Source organism: Camelus bactrianus, chromosome 18, assembly GCF_048773025.1.
Source record: "Camelus bactrianus isolate YW-2024 breed Bactrian camel chromosome 18, ASM4877302v1, whole genome shotgun sequence".
Classification (NCBI taxonomy): Eukaryota; Metazoa; Chordata; class Mammalia; order Artiodactyla; family Camelidae; genus Camelus; species Camelus bactrianus.
The window spans coordinates 44,722,574-44,734,726 of record NC_133556.1 but is presented as its reverse complement, the minus strand read 5'-3'; positions in this window follow the sequence as shown (position 1 = coordinate 44,734,726).

Genomic DNA, 12,153 nt, shown 5'->3' with positions numbered 1-12,153 from the left:
CAATGCATATTTATACATAGAAAGTTTTTTCTGATTTAGTAGATTTCTCCTAATGTCAGTTTTTAAATCATGCAGTTTTCGTAGAAAAATCCTCCTGGAGCGAGTTCTACCCAATAGACATGCAATTTACATAGAACCCGCCATCGTGAAATTCCATGTTCCGATAAAGCTACATGCATCACGGATTCGACAAATATTCACTACAGAGTCGTTAGCATAAGGATTACTGAACTTTCATCCACCATAAAAGCCATATTGACACTTTGAAGCATTTACTCATATTTCGAAAGTTTTTCCTAATGCCCGTTTTGAAAATGAGGCCGAATTCTCAGAAAAAGCTCTTGGAGCGAGTTCTACCCAAGAGACATGTATTTTACATAGATTCGCTCACCGTGATATTCTGTGTTCCGAACACGCTTCATGTATCTCGGATTCGACAAATATTCACTACAGAGTTGTTAGCATGCGGATTACCGAACTTTCATCCACCCTACTTGGCATATTTACACCGAGAACATATTCATCTTATTTCGCAGCGTTTTCCTAACGCCACTTTCAAAAATCAGGCAGATTTCTCAGGAAAAATCTCTTGGAGTGATTTCTAACCAAGAGAAATGTAATTGACATAAACTCCCTGGCCATGAAATCCCGTGTTCCGAACATGCTACATGCATAATGGATTCGACAAATATTCACTACAGATTTGTTAGCATGTGGATTACCAAACTTTCATCACAATAGATTGAATATTGATACTTAGAACTCTTTTCTCAGATCTTGCAGCGTTTTCCAAACGCCAGTTTCAAAAATGCAGCAGTTTTCGCAGAAAAATTCTCTTGGAGCGAGTTCTACCCAATAGAGAAGTAATTTACATTGTTTCAATCACCGTGAAATTCCACGTTCCGAACACGGTATATGCATCACGGATTAGAAAAAGATTCTTTAATATGTTGTGAAAATGTGGATTACCGAACTTTCTTCCAACATAAAGGCATATTTACACCTAGAAATATTTACTCTCATTTTGCAGCTTTCTCCAAACTTCAGATTCGATAATCATGCAATTTTCGCAGAAAAATTCTATTCTAGCTAGTTCTACCCAATAGAATTGTAATTTACATTGTTTCATTACGGTGAAATTCCGTTTTCCAAAAGCGCTCCATGAATCACGGTTTGAAAAATAATTACTACACTGTTATTAACATGTGGATTACCGGACTTTCATTCACCATTCAAGGCATATTGACACTTAGAAGCATTTTCTCAGATTTCGCAGGGTTCTCCTAATGGCAGTTTTGAAAATGAGGCACATTTCGCAGAAAAATTCTCTTCAAGCGAGTTCTACCCAATAGACATGTAATTAACATTGTTTCCTTCAATATGACATTCCGTATTCCGAACACGTTACATGCATCACGAATTCGACAAACATTCTTTAATGAGTGGGAGCATGTGGATTAGCGAACTTTCATCCACCATACAACGCATATTTACACCTAGAAGTGTTTATTCTGATTTCGCAGGTTTTTCCTAACATCCAGTTTCGAAAATCATGAAATGTTCGCAGAAGAATTCAATTCAAGCGAGTTCTATCCAGTAGAATTTTTATTTTCTGAGTTTCACTCACCGAGACATTCCATGTTCCAAAAAAGTTACATTCATCACGGCTTCGACAAACATCATTTAATGACAGTGAGCATGTGGATTACCGATGTTTCAACCACAATACAAGGCATATTAACACCTAGAAATATTTACTTAGATTTCGCAGATTTTTTCCAACATCACTTACGAAAATCAAGCAGTTTTCGCAGAAAAATCCTCTTGCTGCATGTTCGATCCAATAGACATCCCATTTTCATAGATACCGTCACCGTAACATTCCGTGATCTGAAAAAGTTACGTGCACATTGGATTCAGCAAATTTTCACAGCTGAGTTGTTAGAATGTGAATTACACATCTTTAATAAACCATTGAAGACATATTGTCACCTTAAAGCATTTGCTCAGATTTTGCAGCGTTTTCATAACACCAGTTTCCAAACAGAGGTAGATTTTACAGTAAAATGCTCCTGGAGCGGGTTCTCACCAATAGATATGTAATTTGCATAGTTTCCTTCAACGTGACATTCCGTGTTCCGAACACACTACATACATCACGGATTTGAGAAACATTTTTAATGAGTTGTGAACATGTGTATTACCGAACTTTCATCCACCTTACAATGCATATTTATACATAGAAAGTTTTTTCTGATTTAGTAGATTTCTCCTAATGTCAGTTTTTAAATCATGCAGTTTTCGCAGAAAAATCCTCTTGGAGCGAGTTCTACCCAATAGACATGCAATTTACATAGAACCCGCCATCGTGAAATTCCATGTTCCGATAAAGCTACATGCATCACGGATTCGACAAATATTCACTACAGATTCGTTAGCATAAGGATTACTGAACTTTCATCCACCATAAAAGCCATATTGACACTTTGAAGCATTTACTCATATTTCGAAAGTTTTTCCTAATGCCCATTTTGAAAATGAGGCCGAATTCTCAGAAAAAGCTCTTGGAGCGAGTTCTACCCAAGAGACATGTATTTTACATAGATTCGCTCACCGTGATATTCTGTGTTCCGAACACGCTTCATGTATCTCGGATTCGACAAATATTCACTACAGAGTTGTTAGCATGCGGATTACCGAACTTTCATCCACCCTACTTGGCATATTTACACCGAGAACATATTCATCTTATTTCGCAGCGTTTTCCTAACGCCACTTTCAAAAATCAGGCAGATTTCTCAGGAAAAATCTCTTGGAGTGATTTCTAACCAAGAGAAATGTAATTTACATAAACTCCCTGGCCATGAAATCCCGTGTTCCAAACATGCTACATGCATAATGGATTCGACAAATATTCACTACAGATTTGTTAGCATGTGGATTACCGAACTTTCATCACAATAGATTGAATATTGATACTTAGAACTCTTTTCTCAGATCTTGCAGCGTTTTCCAAACGCCAGTTTCAAAAATGCAGCAGTTTTCGCAGAAAAATTCTCTTGGAGCGAGTTCTACCCAATAGAGAAGTAATTTACATTGTTTCAATCACCGTGAAATTCCACGTTCCGAACACGGTATATGCATCACGGATTAGAAAAAGATTCTTTAATATGTTGTGAAAATGTGGATTACCGAACTTTCTTCCAACATAAAGGCATATTTACACCTAGAAATATTTACTCTCATTTTGCAGCTTTCTCCAAACTTCAGATTCGATAATCATGCAATTTTCGCAGAAAAATTCTATTCTAGCTAGTTCTACCCAATAGAATTGTAATTTACATTGTTTCATTACGGTGAAATCCCGTTTTCCAAAAGCGCTCCATGAATCACGGTTTGAAAAATAATTACTACACTGTTATTAACATGTGGATTACCGGACTTTCATTCACCATTCAAGGCATATTGACACTTAGAAGCATTTTCTCAGATTTCGCAGGGTTCTCCTAATGGCAGTTTTGAAAATGAGGCACATTTCGCAGAAAAATTCTCTTCAAGCGAGTTCTACCCAATAGACATGTAATTAACATTGTTTCCTTCAATATGACATTCCGTATTCCGAACACGTTACATGCATCACGAATTCGACAAACATTCTTTAATGAGTGGGAGCATGTGGATTAGCGACCTTTCATCCAGCATACAACGCATATTTACACCTAGAAGTGTTTATTCTGATTTCGCAGGTTTTTCCTAACATCCAGTTTCGAAAATCATGAAATGTTCGCAGAAGAATTCAATTCAAGCGAGTTCTATCCAGTAGAATTTTTATTTTCTGAGTTTCACTCACCGAGACATTCCATGTTCCAAAAAAGTTACATTCATCACGGCTTCGACAAACATCATTTAATGACAGTGAGCATGTGGATTACCGATGTTTCAACCACAATACAAGGCATATTAACACCTAGAAATATTTACTTAGATTTCGCAGATTTTTTCCAACATCACTTACGAAAATCAAGCAGTTTTCGCAGAAAAATCCTCTTGCTGCATGTTCGATCCAATAGACATCCCATTTTCATAGATACCGTCACCGTAACATTCCGTGATCTGAAAAAGTTACGTGCACATTGGATTCAGCAAATTTTCACAGCTGAGTTGTTAGAATGTGAATTACACATCTTTAATAAACCATTGAAGACATATTGTCACCTTAAAGCATTTGCTCAGATTTTGCAGCGTTTTCATAACACCAGTTTCCAAACAGAGGTAGATTTTACAGTAAAATGCTCCTGGAGCGGGTTCTCACCAATAGATATGTAATTTACAGTTTCCTTCAACGTGACATTCCGTGTTCCGAACACACTACATACATCACGGATTTGAGAAACATTTTTAATGAGTTGTGAACATGTGTATTACCGAACTTTCATCCACCTTACAATGCATATTTATACATAGAAAGTTTTTTCTGATTTAGTAGATTTCTCCTAATGTCAGTTTTTAAATCATGCAGTTTTCGCAGAAAAATCCTCTTGGAGCGAGTTCTACCCAATAGACATGCAATTTACATAGAACCCGCCATCGTGAAATTCCATGTTCCGATAAAGCTACATGCATCACGGATTCGACAAATATTCACTACAGATTCGTTAGCATAAGGATTACTGAACTTTCATCCACCATAAAAGCCATATTGACACTTTGAAGCATTTACTCATATTTCGAAAGTTTTTCCTAATGCCCATTTTGAAAATGAGGCCGAATTCTCAGAAAAATCTCTTGGAGCGAGTTCTACCCAAGAGACATGTATTTTACATAGATTCGCTCACCGTGATATTCTGTGTTCCGAACACGCTTCATGTATCTCGGATTCGACAAATATTCACTACAGAGTTGTTAGCATGCGGATTACCGAACTTTCATCCACCCTACTTGGCATATTTACACCGAGAACATATTCATCTTATTTCGCAGCGTTTTCCTAACGCCACTTTCAAAAATCAGGCAGATTTCTCAGGAAAAATCTCTTGGAGTGATTTCTAACCAAGAGAAATGTAATTGACATAAACTCCCTGGCCATGAAATCCCGTGTTCCAAACATGCTACATGCATAATGGATTCGACAAATATTCACTACAGATTTGTTAGCATGTGGATTACCGAACTTTCATCACAATAGATTGAATATTGATACTTAGAACTCTTTTCTCAGATCTTGCAGCGTTTTCCAAACGCCAGTTTCAAAAATGCAGCAGTTTTCGCAGAAAAATTCTCTTGGAGCGAGTTCTACCCAATAGAGAAGTAATTTACATTGTTTCAATCACCGTGAAATTCCACGTTCCGAACACGGTATATGCATCACGGATTAGAAAAAGATTCTTTAATATGTTGTGAAAATGTGGATTACCGAACTTTCTTCCAACATAAAGGCATATTTACACCTAGAAATATTTACTCTCATTTTGCAGCTTTCTCCAAACTTCAGATTCGATAATCATGCAATTTTCGCAGAAAAATTCTATTCTAGCTAGTTCTACCCAATAGAATTGTAATTTACATTGTTTCATTACGGTGAAATTCCGTTTTCCAAAAGCGCTCCATGAATCACGGTTTGAAAAATAATTACTACACTGTTATTAACATGTGGATTACCGGACTTTCATTCACCATTCAAGGCATATTGACACTTAGAAGCATTTTCTCAGATTTCGCAGGGTTCTCCTAATGGCAGTTTTGAAAATGAGGCACATTTCGCAGAAAAATTCTCTTCAAGCGAGTTCTACCCAATAGACATGTAATTAACATTGTTTCCTTCAATATGACATTCCGTATTCCGAACACGTTACATGCATCACGAATTCGACAAACATTCTTTAATGAGTGGGAGCATGTGGATTAGCGAACTTTCATCCACCATACAACGCATATTTACACCTAGAAGTGTTTATTCTGATTTCGCAGGTTTTTCCTAACATCCAGTTTCGAAAATCATGAAATGTTCGCAGAAGAATTCAATTCAAGCGAGTTCTATCCAGTAGAATTTTTATTTTCTGAGTTTCACTCACCGAGACATTCCATGTTCCAAAAAAGTTACATTCATCACGGCTTCGACAAACATCATTTAATGACAGTGAGCATGTGGATTACCGATGTTTCAACCACAATACAAGGCATATTAACACCTAGAAATATTTATTTAGATTTCGCAGATTTTTTCCAACATCACTTACGAAAATCAAGCAGTTTTCGCAGAAAAATCCTCTTGCTGCATGTTCGATCCAATAGACATCCCATTTTCATAGATACCGTCACCGTAACATTCCGTGATCTGAAAAAGTTACGTGCACATTGGATTCAGCAAATTTTCACAGCTGAGTTGTTAGAATGTGAATTACACATCTTTAATAAACCATTGAAGACATATTGTCACCTTAAAGCATTTGCTCAGATTTTGCAGCGTTTTCATAACACCAGTTTCCAAACAGAGGTAGATTTTACAGTAAAATGCTCCTGGAGCGGGTTCTCACCAATAGATATGTAATTTACATAGTTTCCTTCAACGTGACATTCCGTGTTCCGAACACACTACATACATCACGGATTTGAGAAACATTTTTAATGAGTTGTGAACATGTGTATTACCGAACTTTCATCCACCTTACAATGCATATTTATACATAGAAAGTTTTTTCTGATTTAGTAGATTTCTCCTAATGTCAGTTTTTAAATCATGCAGTTTTCGCAGAAAAATCCTCTTGGAGCGAGTTCTACCCAATAGACATGCAATTTACATAGAACCCGCCATCGTGAAATTCCATGTTCCGATAAAGCTACATGCATCACGGATTCGACAAATATTCACTACAGATTCGTTAGCATAAGGATTACTGAACTTTCATCCACCATAAAAGCCATATTGACACTTTGAAGCATTTACTCATATTTCGAAAGTTTTTCCTAATGCCCATTTTGAAAATGAGGCCGAATTCTCAGAAAAAGCTCTTGGAGCGAGTTCTACCCAAGAGACATGTATTTTACATAGATTCGCTCACCGTGATATTCTGTGTTCCGAACACGCTTCATGTATCTCGGATTCGACAAATATTCACTACAGAGTTGTTAGCATGCGGATTACCGAACTTTCATCCACCCTACTTGGCATATTTACACCGAGAACATATTCATCTTATTTCGCAGCGTTTTCCTAACGCCACTTTCAAAAATCAGGCAGATTTCTCAGGAAAAATCTCTTGGAGTGATTTCTAACCAAGAGAAATGTAATTTACATAAACTCCCTGGCCATGAAATCCCGTGTTCCAAACATGCTACATGCATAATGGATTCGACAAATATTCACTACAGATTTGTTAGCATGTGGATTACCGAACTTTCATCACAATAGATTGAATATTGATACTTAGAACTCTTTTCTCAGATCTTGCAGCGTTTTCCAAACGCCAGTTTCAAAAATGCAGCAGTTTTCGCAGAAAAATTCTCTTGGAGCGAGTTCTACCCAATAGAGAAGTAATTTACATTGTTTCAATCACCGTGAAATTCCACGTTCCGAACACGGTATATGCATCACGGATTAGAAAAAGATTCTTTAATATGTTGTGAAAATGTGGATTACCGAACTTTCTTCCAACATAAAGGCATATTTACACCTAGAAATATTTACTCTCATTTTGCAGCTTTCTCCAAACTTCAGATTCGATAATCATGCAATTTTCGCAGAAAAATTCTATTCTAGCTAGTTCTACCCAATAGAATTGTAATTTACATTGTTTCATTACGGTGAAATCCCGTTTTCCAAAAGCGCTCCATGAATCACGGTTTGAAAAATAATTACTACACTGTTATTAACATGTGGATTACCGGACTTTCATTCACCATTCAAGGCATATTGACACTTAGAAGCATTTTCTCAGATTTCGCAGGGTTCTCCTAATGGCAGTTTTGAAAATGAGGCACATTTCGCAGAAAAATTCTCTTCAAGCGAGTTCTACCCAATAGACATGTAATTAACATTGTTTCCTTCAATATGACATTCCGTATTCCGAACACGTTACATGCATCACGAATTCGACAAACATTCTTTAATGAGTGGGAGCATGTGGATTAGCGAACTTTCATCCACCATACAACGCATATTTACACCTAGAAGTGTTTATTCTGATTTCGCAGGTTTTTCCTAACATCCAGTTTCGAAAATCATGAAATGTTCGCAGAAGAATTCAATTCAAGCGAGTTCTATCCAGTAGAATTTTTATTTTCTGAGTTTCACTCACCGAGACATTCCATGTTCCAAAAAAGTTACATTCATCACGGCTTCGACAAACATTATTTAATGACAGTGAGCATGTGGATTACCGATGTTTCAACCACAATACAAGGCATATTAACACCTAGAAATATTTACTTAGATTTCGCAGATTTTTTCCAACATCACTTACGAAAATCAAGCAGTTTTCGCAGAAAAATCCTCTTGCTGCATGTTCGATCCAATAGACATCCCATTTTCATAGATACCGTCACCGTAACATTCCGTGATCTGAAAAAGTTACGTGCACATTGGATTCAGCAAATTTTCACAGCTGAGTTGTTAGAATGTGAATTACACATCTTTAATAAACCATTGAAGACATATTGTCACCTTAAAGCATTTGCTCAGATTTTGCAGCGTTTTCATAACACCAGTTTCCAAACAGAGGTAGATTTTACAGTAAAATGCTCCTGGAGCGGGTTCTCACCAATAGATATGTAATTTACATAGTTTCCTTCAACGTGACATTCCGTGTTCCGAACACACTACATACATCACGGATTTGAGAAACATTTTTAATGAGTTGTGAACATGTGTATTACCGAACTTTCATCCACCTTACAATGCATATTTATACATAGAAAGTTTTTTCTGATTTAGTAGATTTCTCCTAATGTCAGTTTTTAAATCATGCAGTTTTCGCAGAAAAATCCTCTTGGAGCGAGTTCTACCCAATAGACATGCAATTTACATAGAACCCGCCATCGTGAAATTCCATGTTCCGATAAAGCTACATGCATCACGGATTCGACAAATATTCACTACAGAGTCGTTAGCATAAGGATTACTGAACTTTCATCCACCATAAAAGCCATATTGACACTTTGAAGCATTTACTCATATTTCGAAAGTTTTTCCTAATGCCCGTTTTGAAAATGAGGCCGAATTCTCAGAAAAAGCTCTTGGAGCGAGTTCTACCCAAGAGACATGTATTTTACATAGATTCGCTCACCGTGATATTCTGTGTTCCGAACACGCTTCATGTATCTCGGATTCGACAAATATTCACTACAGAGTTGTTAGCATGCGGATTACCGAACTTTCATCCACCCTACTTGGCATATTTACACCGAGAACATATTCATCTTATTTCGCAGCGTTTTCCTAACGCCACTTTCAAAAATCAGGCAGATTTCTCAGGAAAAATCTCTTGGAGTGATTTCTAACCAAGAGAAATGTAATTGACATAAACTCCCTGGCCATGAAATCCCGTGTTCCGAACATGCTACATGCATAATGGATTCGACAAATATTCACTACAGATTTGTTAGCATGTGGATTACCGATCTTTCATCACAATAGATTGAATATTGATACTTAGAACTCTTTTCTCAGATCTTGCAGCGTTTTCCAAACGCCAGTTTCAAAAATGCAGCAGTTTTCGCAGAAAAATTGTCTTGGAGCGAGTTCTACCCAATAGAGAAGTAATTTACATTGTTTCAATCACCGTGAAATTCCACGTTCCGAACACGGTATATGCATCACGGATTAGAAAAAGATTCTTTAATATGTTGTGAAAATGTGGATTACCGAACTTTCTTCCAACATAAAGGCATATTTACACCTAGAAATATTTACTCTCATTTTGCAGCTTTCTCCAAACTTCAGATTCGATAATCATGCAATTTTCGCAGAAAAATTCTATTCTAGCTAGTTCTACCCAATAGAATTGTAATTTACATTGTTTCATTACGGAGATATTCCGTTTTCCAAAAGCGCTCCATGAATCACGGTTTGAAAAATAATTACTACACTGTTATTAACATGTGGATTACCGGACTTTCATTCACCATTCAAGGCATATTGACACTTAGAAGCATTTTCTCAGATTTCACAGGGTTCTCCTAATGGCAGTTTTGAAAATGAGGCACATTTCGCAGAAAAATTCTCTTCAAGCGAGTTCTACCCAATAGACATGCAATTAACATTGTTTCCTTCAATATGACATTCCGTATTCCGAACACGTTACATGCATCACGAATTCGACAAACATTCTTTAATGAGTGGGAGCATGTGGATTAGCGAACTTTCATCCACCATACAACGCATATTTACACCTAGAAGTGTTTATTCTGATTTCGCAGGTTTTTCCTAACATCCAGTTTCGAAAATCATGAAATGTTCGCAGAAGAATTCAATTCAAGCGAGTTCTATCCAGTAGAATTTTTATTTTCTGAGTTTCACTCACCGAGACATTCCATGTTCCAAAAAAGTTACATTCATCACGGCTTCGACAAACATTATTTAATGACAGTGAGCATGTGGATTACCGATGTTTCAACCACAATACAAGGCATATTAACACCTAGAAATATTTACTTAGATTTCGCAGATTTTTTCCAACATCACTTACGAAAATCAAGCATTTTTCGCAGAAAAATCCTCTTGCTGCATGTTCGATCCAATAGACATCCCATTTTCATAGATACCGTCACCGTAACATTCCGTGATCTGAAAAAGTTACGTGCACATTGGATTCAGCAAATTTTCACAGCTGAGTTGTTAGAATGTGAATTACACATCTTTAATAAACCATTGAAGACATATTGTCACCTTAAAGCATTTGCTCAGATTTTGCAGCGTTTTCATAACACCAGTTTCCAAACAGAGGTAGATTTTACAGTAAAATGCTCCTGGAGCGGGTTCTCACCAATAGATATGTAATTTACATAGTTTCCTTCAACGTGACATTCCGTGTTCCGAACACACTACATACATCACTGATTTGAGAAACATTTTTAATGAGTTGTGAACATGTGTATTACCGAACTTTCATCCACCTTACAATGCATATTTATACATAGAAAGTTTTTTCTGATTTAGTAGATTTCTCCTAATGTCAGTTTTTAAATCATGCAGTTTTCGCAGAAAAATCCTCTTGGAGCGAGTTCTACCCAATAGACATGCAATTTACATAGAACCCGCCATCGTGAAATTCCATGTTCCGATAAAGCTACATGCATCACGGATTCGACAAATATTCACTACAGAGTCGTTAGCATAAGGATTACTGAACTTTCATCCACCATAAAAGCCATATTGACACTTTGAAGCATTTACTCATATTTCGAAAGTTTTTCCTAATGCCCGTTTTGAAAATGAGGCCGAATTCTCAGAAAAAGCTCTTGGAGCGAGTTCTACCCAAGAGACATGTATTTTACATAGATTCGCTCACCGTGATATTCTGTGTTCCGAACACGCTTCATGTATCTCGGATTCGACAAATATTCACTACAGAGTTGTTAGCATGCGGATTACCGAACTTTCATCCACCCTACTTGGCATATTTACACCGAGAACATATTCATCTTATTTCGCAGCGTTTTCCTAACGCCACTTTCAAAAATCAGGCAGATTTCTCAGGAAAAATCTCTTGGAGTGATTTCTAACCAAGAGAAATGTAATTGACATAAACTCCCTGGCCATGAAATCCCGTGTTCCGAACATGCTACATGCATAATGGATTCGACAAATATTCACTACAGATTTGTTAGCATGTGGATTACCGAACTTTCATCACAATAGTTTGAATATTGATACGTAGAACTCTTTTCTCAGATCTTGCAGCGTTTTCGAAACGCCAGTTTCAAAAATGCAGCAGTTTTCGCAGAAAAATTCTCTTGGAGCGAGTTCTACCCAATAGAGAAGTAATTTACATTGTTTCAATCACCGTGAAATTCCACGTTCCGAACACGGTATATGCATCACGGATTAGAAAACGATTCTTTAATATGTTGTGAAAATGTGGATTACCAAACTTTCTTCCAACATAAAGGCATATTTACACCTAGAAATATTTACTCTCATTTTGCAGCTTTCTCCAA